Below are 6000 nucleotides of genomic sequence, written 5' to 3'. Positions count from 1 at the left end.
TATCCAGTGTACACCAGCCCTACCTTTCATTTGTAAACAGTGATGACTGGGAAGGCAATGACATATAAATCAAATGCACATCAAGATTTCTGGATATTTGAAATGTGTCCTTTCTTCCTCACAGGTCTGTAGGGGGTTACATTTGGAATTCAGTCTACAGTCCTTGGTTTCCCAGTCTCGGTCATGTCTGTACTGCAGGGCCTGTGGAGTGGCAGGTAGGTAGACAGATACACGCACTCTTTAAATCTACTGCACAGTCTGATCAAAGCACTGCATTGTGGGACTGAAATTACACTAGTTTACCCCAGGCCTTTCCCTGTCCAACTGATTTCATGCTCTGACATCCCATGGGACAATGAAGTAAAAAAAATAAAAGTAGGAATGGAAATGCTAGTGTTTTTTGATTCTCCTTTTTCAAGAAAATACTTTTGTCTTGAACTTACCAGTGATTCATTTTTTACCTTAATGTAGATGAGTCAGGATCAATACATAGCTCTGTCTATGTTCTTTGTGTAGTGAATCCATGCAAAGAAGGGTCAGAGAAGCTATTTGCTTCAATGTCTCATACATGGTAGGCTGTCTATTGCAACCATTGTGGCACCATCAAAGTGTCTTTTGTACCCAAGTATGAAAGATCACAAATCCAGTTTTAATCTGAATGTGGGGAAAGTGTAAAAAGATGTCCTTGATTCATGTGAAGTTGTTGCTACGTGGGGCTGTTGCTATGGAGAAGGCTGACACTTGGAAAAAACGTAATGATTGGGTGCAAGAGCAATTCACGACCACTAGGAGAAGCTGTTTCTCTCTCCTCCTGGATCTTACTGTGAAATTTTCTAATTGGTAATTGATCCGATTTAGAAAGTTGATTCAGGGGATATTTCTTTCATCCGTGACTCAGGTCAAAAACTGCTGGATTACTGGCCTTAGCAGAGAAAATGGAGGTGGGCTTACTTAGGAATATAAAAGAGAAAGGGTTTGCTGTGTTTCAGTTTATAAGGGGGTATATTTAGAGGTCAATTCAGTCATTCTGCTCAGACAGCTTTAATCTAAAACATCACTTAGTTATTTTCTCTCACTTTTTTGGGGTATTTTTTTGTCTTAATTTTTTCATTCTCCTCTTCGCTGACTGTTCAGTTTAGTAGGCTAGATCTGATATAAAAACTCACATGAGGCTTATATGCCATTGCTTCTCACAGACATTTTATGAAAATCGATCAAGCAGTTTGTGGTCTGCCATACAATAGACTTAATGTTACAGGCCATGACACACCAGAACCACTGATGATGCTATTAAAATGTGTTATGATATAGCTTATGCATATAGTTATTCTTTATAACAAAAGCAACAAAAATGGGCTTTCATCAACAAATGTGTTTACTTTAATGGCTTTATGGATTCAAAGAACAAAAGCGTAAGATTAAATAATAGCTGCTTTTGTATTTATTATTTTCTCTTTTGAGGATTACAATATAATTAGAGCTAATGGCTTGATTGACCAGTTGGGAGGTCTGAGCACATGAGCTCTTAGACCCCTTGTCCTTGCTTTGCTATCATGCAGGACTGTCAATCATGTGATGGACAAACCATTGATGTTGAATGCAGCATCATAGGGGGGTCAGATGGCTGAGCGGTTAGGGAGTTGGGCTATTAATCAGAAAGATGTTGGTAGGTTGTTGGTTCGATTCCTGGCCGTGAAAAATGATGTGTCCTTGGGCAAGGCACTTCACCCTACTTGCCTCGGGGAGAATGTCCCTGTACTTACTGTAAGTCGCTCTGGATAAGAGCGTCTGCTACATGACTAAATGTTAAATGTAAATGCATCAGTGGGGTATTCCAGGAAGCAGGTCATGTCACACCCGGGTAAGTTAACTCCCCAGCTGAAACCCAGCGTCGTAGCAACATTGCCAGTAGGTTGCTGCAACATTATGAATCAGCTGATGGGATAACTTACCCGGTTATGTTGCATAACCTGCTTTCTGGAATACCCCCCTGGTTTAATGCAGAATAAATTAAAATACGAAGCATTTCAGGGTACACTGTAGCATTTGTCGCAACAGGGTGTTGTGTGCCTGTGTGCGTGTGGGAGGGTCTTTTCATCTCATACCTCTCTGAGTAGAATGCCTTTTAATGCGCCGTCACTGCCCACGGTAAAGTTTCCCACAGAACTGTTGAGAGTGTGTCAGAGTCCTCAATAAATCAGTAAGCAACAGTAACAGCAGCAGCAGCAGGCCCGTGGGCTGGTTCTCTGTGTACAAGTACTAACCCCTGGTGCACTTAGCAAAACGGACCCAGAATACAAATGAGACCTGTTTTCTTTCCCACAAGCTTTATACACACACACACACACACACACACACACCTCTCCTCCCCTTATCTTCGTTCACCCAAAAAGAGGAATGGATCAGCAGCTCCTGTCTCCCTCATTGTTCTGAGCCTCACCCTCTCCCCCTCTTCCACTCCTCCATTCCTTCCCTGGCTGACTCTCCCTCTGTGTCTTATGCCCTCTACCTCTCCTGCTTTTCCCCTCCTCCCTTGTTCCCTTATTACATCCCCCCCAAACCCTCTCAACAATCCCCTCCCTCTCTTGTCTCTGTCCTATTTCATTCCTTCACCCCCCCCCCTCTCCCTAGCTCTCCTCCCTCGCTCCCCGACTCCCATGTCTCACCACACCCATCTGAGTCATGCCTTAAAGAGGCATCGTCTCCCTGGCCCAGAAACCCGGCCATCTGCTCTGGCCCAGTGTTTCCCCTTGATGAGCCATCATTCAGCCTCACCACAACTCCAACACCACCACCATAATACACCCCTCCATGGAGCTGGCACAGTGGGGGGATGTCCTAGCTGCAACTGTTACTGTCCCTTGAATGGAGCGAAATTAGAGAATTATAGGACACGGCTCGAGTGGCACTCCTCCGTTTCTCCGGCCTGTGTTTGGGGACATTACTCTCACTGCTCTCAAATTAAGCCCTTGCCAGACATCACCAATCGATCCCCTATGTAATCCACCCCTCCGTTCCAACATTCAAGCTCATAGAATATGGATGTGGCCTGCGCTGTGGGCCCCATGTCATCCATGCATATTGCAGCAGGATTGTGGGGAGATGTGGTTTAGCGGGAAAACATGACCAAACAGTTATTTGGGAATTGCATAGTCACTACAAATGTCTTGGATCGCAAGCGATGATAGCAAGCCACGGCACTGGCACTTAACGGTCGATGTTGGTGATGGAGAGTGAGAGACAGACCGAGAGAGGCAGAGAGAGAAAAGCTATAGATGATTTATGATATTCTACGATTATATGTCTTCATACACCCCTGGGTTTATGTAAGTGGAAGCATTTTCAGGGGATTGGCTCGGCATCAAAAATATAATTTATACATTTTTGAGAGCAGTGCTGCATTTGTCTATTCGATTCAATAGAGAACCAGGGAGGCACAACTAAGCATAAACCACTAATTTGCTTATCCCCCAGCAGTCTTATTTATGCAAGTGATAAGACAGAGACAAGCGGATGTTTTCGATTCCTCTGCTAGTGAAGAACTGCATTATGAAACCACATCTAAAGACACAGGGATTATAGAGAATAGCCCTAAACAACCACCGTATGCGTCTGTACGTTTGACCCGTTTTCCACGGATCACTGGGAACACCGTTCCTCCGCCTTCGTTTTTCCGCTCTCCTCCTGTCCCCGCTTTGTTCTCTGCTCAATGCAACTTGCAAGCTTCACGCAGCTTGAAGCCTGTTTTTATTAATTCGCCATCTATCCAGGACCCGCAAGCTCATTAGCTTGTTCATCTGTGAATAATTAATTTGTGATGAATGTGTTCCATATCGTTTATGCACCGAGAAGGGGGTGATATTGTCCTCCAAGTGTTCAAGTTCTCTCTCTGTTCACATCCACTCACTACTCCAGGTGAATGGGTGCTACAGATCACCTATGACCGGGATTTAAACAGGTAGATTCAGTTTAACCATGGCGATCCCTTTCTCTGTGAACAACAAGAATTAGCCATTTTGTCCATGTTTGGCAATCCAAGACATTGGCACTTAGTACAATGTTCAAATGATACAGGATGCCTCTTTGGCATTCAGTGTCATGCCACACCCCCTACAACACACACACACACACACACTTATCAACGCTGATTGAGGTAACTGGGGGCAGAGGGTTGCCAGAACCCGAGGGGCCCTTGCAGGTTTAGTGAGCATCTATAAGGGAGATAAATCCAGCTTCATTAGGACACAAATCACTGTGGATAATGGACTTGGCCCGGCCCGGCATGACCTGGCCCAGCCTCGCAGGGCCATTAAGGGCCTCACCAGAAGGAGGGCAAAGGGAGGACTGGGGGGTGGGTAGGTCCAACTCCAGGCTCTCCACAATGGGAAAGAACCTCTCGGGACAGAAGCAGGGGACAAGGGTAATTACACTATACCTCCACAGATGGGCTGCAACCTCTCTTTTAATGCTCATTCTTTTTTTTCTTTCGTTCTTGTTTTTTTCATTCCCTGTGTAAGAGAGGGGGAGTGAGGGGAAGAAGGGATGGAGATGTAGAGAGGAAGAAAGGGGAAAGTGTGTGTGTGTGTGTGTGTGTGTGTGTGTGTGTGAAGGATAGGAGAGAGAAATCAACTGGTAGGGAACCCAAAGCGAGTGTGTTGGTGTGTTGGCAGGTCCACTCGGGAGTGCTAAGGAGCGAAGGCCTCCTATTCAGGAGATGCCACGGAGAGGCTTGTTCCCAGCGCTAGACGCGACCAGGGCCACCTTTTGTTTCACTAAGGGAGGGTCCTTTTCTTTCCCGCTTTCTGAAAAGAATAAGCGCCCTCGCCTTCCTCTCATTTTCCTCTCGTTCTCCTCTCATCCCTTTCCACTTTTCATTCTTCCACCACCCATCGTCCTGGTCCTCACAATCCTGAAGGATACAGAGGTTCTAAAAGACCAGTTCTGATTAAATTGGACAAAGCACAACCCTTTTTCTTAACACGGAAAGCGTACCCAGTGAACAAAATAGGACCCCAGAGAGGAACATGTACAGAATTACCTGACAACAGTTCCAGCAAATCAATTCAAATGCTAATTTGTGTTTTTCACTGTGGTACTTATGAGTAACACAGAAAGCACATACGGAGGAAATAAAATTTAATGGTTTTGAACGGACTCAAAAGACTGCTGATTACATTTGTTTTTCAGTGCTTTGTATCTGTAGTGACATGTCTGTACAAGTGCTCTATGAACATAAAAAATTCAAGGACATCCACAACTATTTGAATAATTTAGGATTTTCAGCTATTAAAGTGAAGGTTAAGCCCTTAATCAGAAAACTTTTATCAAAATGCCACTCATTTGTTCCTGTGTTCATATGTTACTTCAAGTAAGAACTAAACCTAAAAAAATGTTTTTGTCAAATGTAAAAATATTAGTGGTTTTTCAAGACACAAAAATACTTATTTTGTTCACCAAGAAAACATTCATTAGTTTTGCCTTGCCATTATGCTTGCACTCACCAATGTTTCCCATAAGCATAGTCTATGCTGTTCCTAACATATGTTTAAGCAGAATCAATATGTCAAATGGCCTATTAAGCTGCACTAATTGCCTGTTCTCAATGCACTATATACGTACTGTATTTGTAATAAGGTTGTCAACATGAAATTAGTCATTTTAGTTGTGTTAGCGGTAATTAACAACACAGAAATTAGTTACTCAGGGGAATGGAGGTGGCTTTAACAGTATGACTGAAGTGAAAGCTCCTAATGAGAAAACAGTTTAAGATGTGCAACGTTTTTTTTATCGTAGTTGACTGTTGATAACTGCTGAACGACTGTTTCAAACAGCGCCGTCGTTAAAAGCCTTGAAGCTGACACCTGTGCCCAAGGAGATACATTTAGATGTTACCTCGCATTATAAGTTGAAGATGTAAAACACCTCTGTGGAAGACAGGAAGGTGGGGGTTGAAGGCGGGAGGAGGGGGTGGATGATTGTCGTGACATGATAAGAGTTTGA

The sequence above is a fragment of the Osmerus mordax genome, chromosome 14, assembly GCF_038355195.1.
Source record: "Osmerus mordax isolate fOsmMor3 chromosome 14, fOsmMor3.pri, whole genome shotgun sequence".
NCBI lineage: Eukaryota > Metazoa > Chordata > Actinopteri > Osmeriformes > Osmeridae > Osmerus > Osmerus mordax.
This window is presented reverse-complemented; position numbering follows the sequence as displayed.